The sequence below is a fragment of the Oxyura jamaicensis genome, chromosome 24 (assembly GCF_011077185.1).
Source record: "Oxyura jamaicensis isolate SHBP4307 breed ruddy duck chromosome 24, BPBGC_Ojam_1.0, whole genome shotgun sequence".
Classification (NCBI taxonomy): Eukaryota; Metazoa; Chordata; class Aves; order Anseriformes; family Anatidae; genus Oxyura; species Oxyura jamaicensis.
The window spans coordinates 4,806,561-4,820,862 of record NC_048916.1 but is presented as its reverse complement, the minus strand read 5'-3'; the positions used below and the strand labels follow the sequence as shown (position 1 = coordinate 4,820,862).

At 47.7% G+C, this 14,302-nt stretch overlaps 1 long non-coding RNA gene across 1 annotated transcript in view; it reads left to right on the top strand.

Moving 5' to 3' along the window:
- The first annotated feature begins 696 nt into the window (after positions 1-696).
- The window catches only part of LOC118178093, a 61,316-nt gene continuing 47,710 nt past the window's right edge, over positions 697-14,302 (top strand). Inside the window, exon 1 of the long non-coding RNA XR_004756066.1 lies at positions 697-829. This is a non-coding gene — a long non-coding RNA (uncharacterized LOC118178093). The remainder of the gene's footprint in view (positions 830-14,302) is intronic.

Here is a 14,302-nt window from a genome sequence, read left to right as displayed (position 1 = left end):
TCTTCCTGTGCTGGGAGCTGGGAGGGGGAGTGGAGACACGTTGGGTTTTGTGTTTGCATTTCAACAAGTGCTCTGCTTGTAAATGTTTACTTAAAATCAGGAAGCAAAACCTGCTTTCCAGTGGCTTTCCTCCCTTCTTGCAGCATGAGAACATTCAGAACCAGAGTGTCTTTAGTAAACATCCCCTATTTCCTCAATTTCCATTTGTCTGCTTTTAAACAAAGAGCAGCAGTAAAACTTCTAGGACATGTGCAGCTTGTGGACATTTGAGTCTCCAGGCATATTTATTCTTTGGTTGCAGAGGTCTGCAATCCCTCCAGGTTTTTTTTTTTTTTTTTTTTTGTGCTCCCTGACTCAAGGGGCTTGGAGCAGATCTCGAGGGGCGGCGATTGCAGGGCATTGATTCCAAGCAGTGCAAAGGCAATTTTCGATGGCCAGGCGAGGCCATCGGTTGGCTCCCGTTGGTAAAACGGAGGCCGTGCCATTTAATTTGCTGTGTAGGTTTAGTTGGGTGTAGGGAGCTGAACAAAAGACATGCTATAAAGGAAAATGAGCATGGAACAGAAAATACGGAGCTAACTAAGAGGTATTCAGCACCGCTACAGCTATGGGCTCGCCTTTTTTGTGACTGTTTTATGGATGTGCTAAAAGCCTAAATCAGGTGGCTCTTATGGGTTGCTGATTGCCTTTGCTGTATTCAGATTGCAGGGCACGGAATATTATCCTCAAACAAGGGTCTCATCTGGAGAGCTCCAGGCACGCTGGCAATGGGCAGGAGATGCAATCTTACCCACTTCTGCATTCCAGACAAGCGGCGCCAACGCTTCAGGTCAGCTTTTCACCTCCTTCTGTTCCTTGGTGGGATTTGGGCCGGGGGTCTGGAGATATTGCTGATAAATTCCTGGAAAATGCAATGAAGTAAGAAGGCGTTTGGGAGAGAAAGTGGACAGAGGCGATTCCTATTTTGTGTTCTTACTGCAAGGCTGGGAAGGAAGGAAGGAAATCTTGAAACAAAATGTGATTGCTTTTTCAAAGCCCTGTAAAGCTTCAGCTCAGTGTAGGAGATCATGACAAGGTTAGATCGGTTCTTTTATTTAATCCAATCAAATTCATTCTGGGTCCTGATTTTCTAGCACAGCATGAAAAGTCCCTGATGACTCCAATACAAGTCTGTTATTACCTAATTGCTTTTCCATAAGGCTTTCACCTGATAATTCAGATATTGTTACAGCTGCTGAAACCTGATAATTCTTCTACACTGCAATCTGCCTATATTTATTATTACTCGTGCTGTGGGAACAGTTTAAGGCTCAGAGAGATCAGGTCCTCGTTAATGACTGCGGCTGCAGGCACCAGGAGAGACATTCAGAAAAAAAAAAAAAAAAAAAAATCCCTAAAAATCAAAACACGTGTTGAGGAGAAACATCATCTTCCCAGGAGCTGGACTTGATCAATGATCCTTGTGGGTCCCTTCCACCTCAGGATATTCTGATTCTGTGATTCTCCCACAAGGCCACTCCATAGCAGAGTCTAAAAGAGGACCCTGCAATCCTAAAAGTGACAGCCAATATTTCATGCTAAGCACTACAGAGTTGATTAGTTGAATACTATTTTATTATTATTATTATTATTATTCTTAAGTCTCTACCTGGAAGTCTGTCCTGGGCTTTCCCCAAGCTGGTGAGGAGAGAATTTCTCCTCGGTTTGCTCAGCAGTTAATGGCCCTCCGAGGGAAGCATCCAGACTTCTGCAGCTCATTAGAGGAGTCATTAAAGGCTTTGGTAATTAAGCAGAAGGATACTGAGAATTTGATACAGCAAATTCTTCCCATGCCTCTTTGTACTCAAGAAAGGTTTCTCTCTCCTTGGATCTCTGATGGTATTTATGGGTTCTGCATAAACATGTTTACTGATGTGCCTGTGCCAGGGAAGGCTGGGAGGTCCTGCACAAGCAGCACCTCTGCAGGAATCATGGTAATAGAACAGTCCATGGCTAGGGCCTCAGGATGCAAAGCAAAGCAAGAAGCATAACGTAGAGGCCAGGGTGCTGGAGCTGACAGGTCTGAGCAGGCCTCAGCTGGACCTGAGTATTGCTCTTCAGAGTAAGGCAGCTTCCTCTTTTGACTTATTGCAGGGACTTCAAATGTTCGGTGAAAACTTTTCTATTTTTTTTTTTATTTTTTTTTCCCCCTTTGGACACAAAGCTGCTTACAATGCCTTACTCTCCTGAGTGATGCAAGTGACAGCCTCTACCTTGACATTAGCAAAGCTTTGGGCAATGCCTCCTAAGGCTTGTAATGTGGAAACTGAGCAAGTGGGCTCTGGATAAACAGCTTGTTGGGTAAACAACACGAAATGGCTGTAACTTGGGAATGAGCAGGTTCAGACTGAACACTGGGAAAAATGTCAGTAACAGGGCTGTGTGAGACTGAACAGTGTTGCCTCAAAAGGCAGAAGAATCCTAATCTCTGCAAGTTTTTGAGAGCCAAAACCAGAACTGACCTGGTCTTTGATTGTGATAATCCTACTCTGAGCGATAGGCTGGGCTAGGTGCTGTCTGGAGGTCTTACCCAACCGGCTTTATGTGACTGAAATGCAGTAGAGGTTATACGTAGTAGAAGTTAAAAATAACATATAGCAGATATGAAACTCAGAATTAACCCCCTGGCCTCGCAGCCTCTGTCTGAATGGCTCAGGAGGCTGCTGTCCCTGGGGGTGGGCACGTGTAGGGACTGGCTGCCATTCCCACAGAACCCACGTAAAGTACTGTGCAGCCTCTCCAGAAGGGGAGATGTAAATCTCCATCTGGATCCTAATAGAGACGATAAACTTGCTTCCCCTCAGCTTCAGCACAGCGGCTGACGGGCACCGTGGGTGGCTGCAGCGGTGCGAGGAAGGGGAGAGGGATGGGCACTTGGGGAACTCCTCTGCCAATGCAGTCATTATATACTCAGCAATCACAGATTCGTCTGAATCCCACGGCTTATCAGTAATTTCCACTTGCTCTCGTCGTCTGAACAGCCAGTGTCTTTATTCACGGCCCCGTGTCACTTCTCTCCGGGAGGCAGCTAATCACTCGCTTCTCTACAAGACGGAGAGGGCTCGATCTTGCTGTGGCCTGTCGTGTGCTGAGCTTCCCTGCTGAGCTGCCCTCCTGAAAACGGGCAGGGCAAAGTGTGAATGCTCCGGGGAAGCTTTCCTACCTGTTTAACATGAGTTGGGTTCTCTGCGGGCCTGCCTTAGGCCCCTGCAAAGCAGCCCTCGTCTTAAAAAACTGTATGAGCAGAGAAAGGATGCTGTCAGGAAGGGGACGTTAGGGGATCGCCTTTGTCAGTCAAGGACATTAAGCCAGGCAGGGAGGGAGCAGGTCCATCTGAAGATGTCCACAAGGCCATGTTTTGAATGAGTGCGGCCTGGCACATCACCAGTAAATGAATGCTAATTGCTTTGGATTCATCTACGTCTCTGGACCTCGGTTAGGCTGTGCCAGTTCATGTTTTAGCGCAGGCTGGACTACAAATGGGGGTGACAATGTTCCTGAAATGGTAAAATTCCCTAGAGGAGGATGATTTTTTACAAGAAAGTTTTTAACCTGTGGAATTTTACAACAGATTTATTTTATTTTTTATTTTATTTTTTTGAGATGAGAGACTTGTCTGGAGCAATCCTGAGAGGGCATCTCACTGTTATTGGCGGTTTTTCCTCTCCTCCATCAAAGACTCGAAGTATCCTGGCATATTAAGGAGCCCTTTGATAGCCATCTGTCCTTCCCAAGAGTTGTTATGGGAGGGAAAGGCAGTTGGGTGCCTTTTGCTTGGCTTCTTCTGCATCTCCTAGAGCACTGCATGGGGCCTGGCAGCCAGGTGCAGCAATTGGCAGGGGGTGAGGATGGGAAGGGGTCCTTGGGACCCCTCTGTGTGGGAGAGGAAAGCAAGCGAGCCCTAAGCCAGGCAGGAAGGGATCTGTCCTTAGGCTGGAACCTGTCCAGAAAGCTGTATGCGTTGAGGCAAAGCTAATGTGACAGTTGCTGGTTTCTAGACAAGAACTGCTCTGGCCAGATCTAATAAGAAAAGCAATATATAGTGTGAAACCAATATAATTTCAGCCTATGAAGGAGCTACCCAAGCTATGTAGGCCTGAAGGATAAATGTATAAAGCCCCCGCAGCTGTGTACAGCATTGTACGTGCTGTCCATGCTCCATGACAGACACAATTATTTATTGTTTGTCTTACACCAGCACCTAAAGGCTCCCGCGGGGACCTGGACCCTTGTGCAGGGAGAGTTGCTGTCATAAAAACTTTGCACATCGAACTGCTGTTGGGGAATTGAGACCTGGCACAGCTTGGCTCTCCCTAGCATGCTCTGCTGCTGATGGCTTGAGATGTTTGAGATGCTCCTGGCATGGTGTCCCTGTCCTTGCAGCTTGTGCAGGGATGCTCCCAGGGTGGCACCCGGTGGCTTCCTGTGCCCTCTGTGCTGAGGAGGGGAGGCAGAGGAGGCTGCACCATGTCTGCAGCCCAGCTCCCACTGTGCATGCAAAGGGAACTCAGAGGAGGTTCTTGTTACAATAATGGTCAGAAGTGGGCATGGGGAGGATGTGAATCAGGGCAAAATGCTGCAAGGAGCTGCCAGTCTGAGACCCGAGGCTTAGCCAGGGAGCGGGGTCTGGGCACTGCCTACAGGGATCCTGAGCTACAGCTGCATGCCACAGCCATGAAAAATGGCAACAGGAGACTTTCTGTGCGGTGTCAATGATTTGTGTGGGCCCTTGTATTTATTTCAGGAAAGTCAAATGCAAAGCTGCAAACAGCTCTCTCTGTGCTTGCAACTCTGACAGATTTCCCAGAGCAAATTTTTAATTAGTCCCTCCCTCTGCAGTGCCCTCTGTAATTGTCACCCCCCAAATTTCAGGCTTTTCCCTGCTACGTAACAGAGATTTAGCAGCAGAAGGCTGGAGGGGAGTCCTCATACTACTGAGACTTTAACGAATTATACTACAGAACATTAACTGGTATGCCATAATGTATTATCATAATTAATTACAACTAAACTGCAGTTGTCAAATAAAAGAACAAAGTACATTTTGTGATGCATTATCCCTGCTTTTTTATTGTTTGTCCTTTTACTTGTTAAGCTAAAAATAATCAGTCTTTTGCAGTTGGTCGTCTTCTTGTCATGTAGTTCCACCGCAGCCGTAGAGTTGCAGGGAGGCTTTTGTGTGCATGTACCTAAAATGAATGCGCTAACAAGCATGAGTATATTAATGAAAAAAATGCTCTAATGATAGCAACACAGAGGTCAGGATAACTTTCTTTTTTGGCCTTTATGCAGTAATGTAGAAAAAGAAAGTGTTATGGTATTGGTAAGTCAGGCTTGAGCTATTTTGTCTGCTTTTGTCAGAGGTAAAAGAAAAAAATTGCATGCCATCCACGCACTTACTGCAAGGAAGAAGTGCAATAATAAAACAGGCCCCTCAGGTGATATATAGACCTTCCTCTAGGTATAGGAGACAAGATCTTTGCAGATAATCTGTGGAATGACCTTCCCAAGGTCTTCTGAGCATGATCTTCAGCTTCCAAATATCGGCAAAGCTTCACTGGAGGGGCTGGGCTTCGTCTGATTTACTCCAGTTAGAGCTCATTTGGCAATTGTGGATAGCAGGAGGAGAAAGTTATGCCTTGGGTTAGTCAATTTGGTGGAGATCATCAGGCAGCTAAGTCCTTTTCCATGGGTGTGATTGAGCTCTTCTTGTTCAAAATGGCCTCATTAGCTTCTAAAGGAAAAAATTGATCGTCTGAGCACTAACCTGGCTGGGCAGGGGGAGGTTGTGCGCAGAAATCCACAAACCCGATGTACAAAAACCTTGGGTTTGAGCGCGTGCGCCTGCATGAAAGCACCCAGAGCCAGCTGTAAGGGATGTAGTGCCACTTTATAACCAGGGCAGGAAATTTCCCTGCTGAACAAAGCCTGGGTCTGCCCCCGGGCACTGGCACAAGTCCCCAGGCAGGTCCGGGGCTGGTGGCTGGTGCCTTGCTCCCCATAGGGACGCAGCAAGGAGCCTGAGCTGCTTCTCCATCACTTGCTGTCACTAGGTGGGCACCGTAATTTTCTGCGAGGCAGATGCTCCTGTCAGTTGTTTTGTTTCCTTGCCAAGATGCATGTTACCTCCGGGAGCCCTTAGGGGTCCATTTACCAGGGATAATTAATTAAATTAACAGCCTTTTGTAGGCGTGCTGGAGGTTCATGTAACAAGTGTGCTCTGAAACAAGGCGCTGGATTCCAACAGCCGTTGGTAAACTGTGCTGTTTAAAGCTCTCTCGGCCACGTCTTTCACTGGTATTAATCAGAAAGCAGTCAAATTCTGCCAATTTACCTTTTGCAAAGACCTGGCTCCTTTTATCTTTCCTCTTCTCTTTTGTATTTTCCCTGCTCTCTGCTCAGTATAGAAAATCTGTTTTTTTCACGCATGCCAAAGACCAAAATCTTTAACCACTCCCTGTCAGCATGATTGCACATTGATTGTTCATCATCTTTCATATAATAGAATTAGGCCTCATTGAAATAATCTCTTCCCCCATGAGCCAGACTTGTTCAGTCTCCTACTCCTTGCCCAAATCGCCCCTTGGTCTAATTAAGGGAATTGACCATTTGCATCCATTCTCTCCTCCTTGGAAGACGAGGAGGAGGAAGATGGGAAGGCCGAGGTGCTGAGGATATCATTTCCCACGTGAAATGGGAAGCAGCTAGCGGCTATGCCAGTAGCTTCTTGTTCCAGCAATGATGGCCCTGGTGGGTTGTAATTACCCGTGGCCTTCCACGCCGCCCAGGGTCATGGATCATCGCCCTGTAGCGAGACAGGCGATTCGGCAGAAAGGTCAGCCAGCTGCAGGGCTGCTTCCTTTCCTTCTCGGCTGCAGGCAAGAGGAGGCGCGAGGCCGTCTGCATGCCAATGCGCTCCGTGCTGGGTGCTGTGGCTTTGTTCAGCCTCGGAGCTGCTGGGATGAGCGAGACCAGGCAGAATAAAACACCCAAACTTGCACGGGCACCACGGGGACCTAAAAACAGTCCTCGAGGTGTAACGGCTAACCAGAAAAAGTTGAGGGCAAGAATTTACCTGCTTTATTGTTGCCACTCTCCAGGTGCATAATGGGATGAAATTTTCATTAAATAGGGAATATGCAACAGAAAGAGCGTTGGATCTTCAACTCTGCTACCCCAGCCGTGGTACGTTTAATACCGAGCCATCAAACTTGACAGTTTCAGCACTCTTTTTCCATGCCAGGCATTCAGATGTATATAAAGGATACCAGGAATGTGTCCCCTGGAAAACTAATGGCGTGGGATCAGTTTCTGTAGCATTAGTGACGTTTTTATATCACCTCACAGCTGGGTGACTCTGCCTGCGTGATATAAATAATCTGCCGTAGTAAAAATGAAAGAGCATCAGATTTGCTGCGAAAAGACTTATGATGCAAACTGCAGCAAGGTTTAATGGAGAAGAACACTCAGGGAGAGAGCTGGGTGTTTGGTGAAGGGGCTGGACCAGGGCTCCTGGTTTTCTTCCCAGCTCTGGCATTTTGTGCACTGCCAAGGCACTGCAAGAGTCAATATTTTGGCCTCTTGCATCCTCCGGAGATTTCTGCATGACTTTGCCTACGTAACTGATTTATCCATGGTCTCTGACTAAAGTAGAAACAATTACAGAACTCGAGTATTGTGATTTATCAAGGCTGGCAAAGTGCTTTCCAAATGAAGCATTAAAGTCAGAACATCATTTCTAGGCCTCCTCCAGATGCTCTGTCCCCACTGCTTTTCAGGTCCAGATGGCAGGTTGGTCTAAAAAAAAACGTGGGCGTAGGTTTTATGCTAATGGTAGGGTGGGAGGCCTGAGGGAAAGCCGAGACTGCCAGAGATGGAGAAAAGTGGTCTGTCAGCGGGGGGTTAGCCTTGTGCATGGATGTGTTTTAGGATAAGTAAATCCCCACCTTCAAGGCTTGTCTCTAAAGTTCGTCACTGAGCTGCAAACACATGCTGAAGCAGGTTTTTGGCCCAAAAAGGACCTCCAAAGATTCTCCAAGTAGTAGGAGCTCCAAGGTTGATGTTATTTAGGATGTCTGTTCTCAGTGAACCCACCAAGCCCAGATGCGCCACAGCTGAGAACCTGAACTCCCTTTGGCTCTGGGCTTTTCCCCTATAGCCTGAAAGCTGCAGAGGGATTAGGTAGGAGAACATGGGACTGGAAGTGGCCGAGGATGGGTCTGTTCTGTGTGCAGCTCCTTTCTCCTCTTCCCTTGCCATGCTGCCATAAGGCATGATGAAAGGGTAGCGAGTGCAGCTGGGCTCTGCCTGCCACGGGATTCATTTATTTTCATAAAGGAGTCAAATTTCCACCGTTACGTTTTCATCTACAAACCATCAATATTTCAGGGCTATGGCAAAGTGGGGGAGGAGAGCTCCCTCAGTCTCAGAGGCTCTTTTCATAGTTAAAAGTTCACCGCAGAAAATCTGATGCTTAATAAATTGGAGCCTTCTCTGCTTTAAATCATTTTTACAGCAATTGCGGAAGAAAATATAATTATTACAAACTGGTCATTTGTTACTGAGAAATCTCATTAAATTGACTCCATGCTGGAAGGTTTGGCGGGGGGTGAGAGGGGGGGGAAGAGGCAGAGACCTGACAGAGGGGTGGGAGAGAAGGGTCTTAATTACAGATTGATTATTTCTTGTGATTGAATGTAAAACATAATCAGCTCATCCTTTCTAGTGGGGCAGATGGGAGCTACAGGGACCTTTTTGTCTTCCTTGACCCGCTAGCGTGGCATACTAATGACCTGGGGGTGCAGGGAGAAGCTGGTGCTGCTGAAGCACATTTAGATGAAGTCATGGATCGGGGCTGCTTTGCCCCCACGGAGTCGGGCTGGGCCAGCGATTTAATGTGCTCACGTCTCATCATCATATCTTTATTTCACACTGAACTAATCCTTCTGTACGCCACAACCGGTCTACTTTGCCCCCATTCAGGGTAGGTGCTTGCATAGACGCATCCGAGCCAGCTTTGAGTCTTGCCTGAGAAGCTGGGAACTCACTGGCCTTGCTTCTGCTGAGCTCCTGGCTAACATGGAACATCAAAAAAGCCTCCTCTTTTCTGTAATCTCGGTCCCACCAAGAGCGAGTCGTGTGTATGAATTGTGTGTATGCAGATTGACCGAGTGTGCAAGGTGGCACTGCTCTGAAACGGGGGGCGGCTGCTGGAGGGCACCGCGGCAGCAATCAAAGCTCCCCGAGCAGCCCCACGCCGCGTACCTGCAGCCCCGGCGTGCGGCAATAAGGGAGGAAATCATTGCTGCTAAGGGGGGCGTGATCCCTCTTATGTTCTTCCAGAGGAGAAGAATATTGTGTGTTTTGACATCGAAATGGAGCAATTGTTTTTGCAAAATGATTTTTCTCTGGTTTTAGACCTTTTTAGTGATTTCTCATCTTGGATTCTTAAAGGAAAAAAAATTGCTGAAATATGACAAATTGATAGACCATAATGATCTAATCGAGTGTGATGTGTTCTTGAGAAAGAACAAAATGAAAAGCAAGAATCTATGCTAGGGTTTTAGGAAAATGATTCCCAGACATGTAGATTGCCTTTTACTAGGATTAAGAGCAATACCTAGCACTTACCAGGGTATTTTCCTTCACAAAGATCCCCAAACTTTTTGCACTCTTGAGTGTAGAAGGTTATTCAAATATTGGAATAGTTATTCAATGGTTAAACCAAATATTAGTGGAATAGTTTTTTTGTCCAATTACCAATATATGCATAGGATCTCGGGCAACAAAGCCTCCATAAAAAATTCATAACGGCTCAAGCACTCAGCCAGCTTCAAGGGAGCAATTACCTTTCCTTCATGGGTTAATACTTTTTGCTTAAATAATAATAATAATCAGAAATAGTTGCAGTAACAAATAAATACAAACAAAGGTTTGACAGCTCTGCATTTTCACAAATGCTTCTGTTAACTGAAGCTGTTCCCTAAACTCACCTTGACTTTGCAGATATTTCCCCATTTTGTTTCTGTTTCTGGCTACATCTCAAAAACAACAACAAAAAATACCACACACACAGAACCGCCAATAAAACACCAGAAATGCCACCCAGCTTTGGGATTTAACATTTTATCCCATTTTGCATCTGAAGTAATTGAAATACAGAGAAGTAATTTGCCAGACATCGCACACACAGGAGCACGCGAAGCTGGAAGTAACCAGAACTCCTGGATTCTGATCAAAACGGAGAAGAATGGTGCATTTAAAGGGTTTGGATGAGCTCAGGGCCCCATGTGATGTTTCTGGGAGCTGGCTGCGAGGTGCCTCTGCCTACTTGCAGTGTTCTGGCCAGTTAGCCACGAGATGATGCTGAGCGGCCAGGTTTGGATGGGCTCGTGCTCTGCAGAGCCGGGCTCTGCTGTGCTGTTGAAAGCAGAGAAGTGGGATTTAGCACCGTTATTTAGAAAGGGAAACGGGCCTTTCAGGCACATAAATATGTATCTTTCTCCGAGTGTGTGGTGACATGAGATTGCAAGCTTATCTCGCGCCGTTCCAGGCTTTTTCGTGAGTGATGGCTTTTTGACTTGCATTCAGCAACGGAGCGGTCTTGCAGCTGACAGTGGAGCTGGCTTTACTCGGGTATTTGTTGGAGACCCAGCAAAGGGACGGTGACAAATGTGACGTCCCATAACTGCACAGATGCAGCGTTGTCCTTCAGCATCGTTGCTGTGAGCAGCTCCTCTCCCGGAGGCTCGGGCTGCGGTGAGCCAGGTCTTCCTCTGCGCTGCCAAACCTTGCAGGTCTCCTCGCCAACACCGAGAGCTGCCAGCCTCATTGCCAAGCAGGATCCGTGCAGGACTCTGCACAGGGCAGCCTGCTGGATGAGAGGGGTCTGAGTTACTTGCAAGCTACTGAACGTGGGGTGGGTAAGCAGCTCCTGAATGTTAAAACTAGTTTCATGATTGATTCAGGCTGCAAAACCCAGACAGACGCTCAGGGGGACTCTTGGAGGCTCTTGAGGCCAGTGATGAAATGGGAAAGCTACAGTCCTTCTTTCACTGGATGATAACAATAAATAAATTAAAAGGCCTTCCCTGTTTAGTCTTAGCCTTGTAACTACAACATGAGCAAAGCAAGAAAGAACAAAAACAGAAATATTCCTTGGAAGACAGAGTCTGGAGAGCACCAGCCTTTCCAGTGTGCCCCCTACTCAACTCATGGGGATGGCAGGGTTGGTGTAGCTGAACAGTGCCATGCACCAAAAAAGAAAGAGCAAAGTGCCCCTGCTGCCCCCCAGCAGAATTGGGATGCACTTCATGCTCTGCGTGCCGGCGGTGCCGCTGCAGCAGGGGGATGTCGGAGCAGCCGTGGCTGCGTGCTCTGAGCCGCGTGCTGCTCTGCCTGTTGTCTGATGTTCGAGCTTCATCTCAGCTGTGACAATCCTATCTGATCATTAATAATACAATAATGAAATAGCGACTGGAGAGACACTTGGATAATCATCTGAGCAAAGGCTCATTAGTGCTGCAGAACAATCTCTGCCGTGTAATAACAGATCCCAGGAAATTTCAATTAAAGCTGGAACTCTGTTGCAATTTCATTTTATTTCCAGCCAGCCAGCGGATGGTGTAATTGCAATCAGCCAACGCAAGGCAAGCTCCTCTAACTCAAACCTTCCCATGGGGCAGGAGGTGGGCTGGCTGGCTGGATGCTGTAGGTTGGTGGGTGTTTTTTTTTCTCCCTCTGCATTTTGTTTCACTTTTACCTTCACAGGACAAATTGTTCCTTACAACGTCGTACCCTCTTCTATTGCTGTCCTGTCTGAGTGAGTTGGGATGTTCCACTTTGGGAAAGCTTTTGCCATATCCTTACATTCTGTTTCCTTACGTTGTTCTGACAGCACTTGTCTTCTTGTAGGGTGGGATGCCGGCCCGCCTGCCTCAGTGCCCCCAGCTTCCCATCCTTGTCCTTGAGCAGGATGGCTGTGTCTTGCTGATATACCGCAGAGGTCCCCAAACCCTTTGTCCGTTCAGATCTGTGGTATTTTGCATGGGTATTAGCTGGCAGAACTCCAACGTGAGTAATTGCATCCTGCCGTCTCATTAAGATTTTCTCTGCACGTTCAAATGGACGTTGAATTCTCCTTCGTTTCCTTGGCTATCCCCTTCTGGCTTGTCCTCGTGTCCTGCTTTACCCAGCTGCCTTGCTCCACCCTGGGAAATGGAGAAATGATGTGAGCTAGGCATTTATATAGCCAAATATATATGCCTGGAAAGTGTGTTCAGTGATGGGGAGCACAGTTATCGTCCCCAGGGAGCAGCTACCTAGATGTTCATGAGGGCCAAATGCAAAGAACCGTTGTTCCTCTGCTATGAACCCCCCCATGGCACAGGGGTGCTGTTTTTAAAGGTCCCTTGTCTTCACAGAGCACCCACCAGCCCACTGCGTGCCACAGTGTTCCCCAGCGCTCTGGAAGAAAAGGAGCACGAGGGCAGAGACATGGGGAACACGGGCTGTCCCACCCCGGGGCTGAGACCTCGCTTCGTGCTGAATCGGAGCTGGAGGAGATGCCCAGCAAAGTTTCTGGGGAGGAGGGGAAATCTCAGAAGTCATAAATGTCTAGTTTTACTTGCAGAGATGATCGTTTTATGCAAACAAGATATGCTCTCTTGCTAGAGGTCTACTTAGCAGTCACCTGTGGAGGCAGCTACTGTGAATGTTTGGAATGGAAAGTGGCTTTTGTTTTAATGGTTTATGAAAAACGTCATTTTTTTAACTTGGGTTTTCCTGTAAGCAGAAAGATCTTAGTGGAGCAGAACAACGGGTCAACGTACAAGCAGCAGGCAGCAGTATTTAACTTAACTCTTCCATGGCTTGGGCTTTTATCTCGAGATGCATAAAATCAAGTCTCTTAGTATAATCTCTCCCTAACTTGTAGAATCACTGCTTGTATCTTCTGTTCTTCCTTTGGTATTTGCTGGCAGTGCTGTCTGGGAAGAGCAAGGTGCTGGATGTACCCACAGCTGTACCCAACCCTCCCATCCTTATGTTGTTACAGAAATCTGCATATCCGTGTTAGAGATGGGGCTGAATCCCAGATTTTCTGGACCTCTAAAGGCTGAGAGAGCACCACAGGGAGGAATCAAACCTGGCGTTTGCAGGGACTTGAGGTCTGTTACAGAGGAGTGTTTTCGGTGCGTGTGCTGCTCACCTTCTTGGAATTCTTGCTTTGTGCCCAAGAAGAAAATATATCTTTGTCCTCCTTCCCCTTGGTTCTTGCCAAGGTCCCTTGGGGGAAAATTCCTTCCCGACCACAACCATCTCCATCAGCTGCGCCCTCAGAACCCGCAGGGGAATTCTATTCCAGCCTCAGATTTTCTTTCTTCGTGATTCATTTGTGCGGCGCTGGACTCTTCCCAGCTGGTTCCACCTCCATCTCTTACAATCAGTGGTTTTGCACCTTTACTCTCCCAACTGCTGGTCCCAACTGGCCGCAGACCTTCCTGTGGGTGCCTCGTTTCCATCAGCTCCGCCAAGTGCCGAGAGGCTCTGGCTCGCTCCCACCCATCGCTGCCCGAAAAGCTGCAGAGGTGCGAGGTAACGAGAGACAGGAATGCCTGATAGCTGAGAAGGGAACTTCAGGGAAGGGAGGGGACAGCTTGAGTTGGATGGGAGAAAGGGAAGAGCATTCCAGAGAGCGTGCTGGCGAGGAAAAGAAGTGCTCCTGGCATAGGAGGTTCGTTGAGGCAGAGAGAGGGTGCCAGGGATGCGCTGGGGCAGCACGAGGAGAGCCAGGCTCTGTGCCCCAGGTTGCCTTGGCAGAGCTGGTGGCCCAGGACTGCTTCCCCTGCTCTTCTGCTCTCCCTCCACGTCCCGTGCCAGGTGAAGCTGTGCGTGTTCAGCCCGGCTGCTGAATCGTATCTCCCTCCGACAGGTTTCTCCTCTTGCATTTTGGCTGCGCTCGTAGCGCCTGTCACGTCAATAAAGGATTTTTCTCATTTGAATTTATATGAGCGTTTGTGCCGGTTTATCCGCGTGTAGGAGCATCTGCATGTGAGAGGGAGTGTATTTATTTCTAGAGAGGGATGTGCAAGTGTTTACCAATAGCTGGGAGTTAGGAACGTGTTGGTACACCCGTGCCCCCATACTAATCTTGTTCTATTGATCCCCCTATTGATTTGTGCAGCACCCAGCGCACTGCTGTGACTGAATGTTTCTTGTTCTGATTTTTCAAATGTGACAGCAGCTCTTGTTGAACCGCACAGGT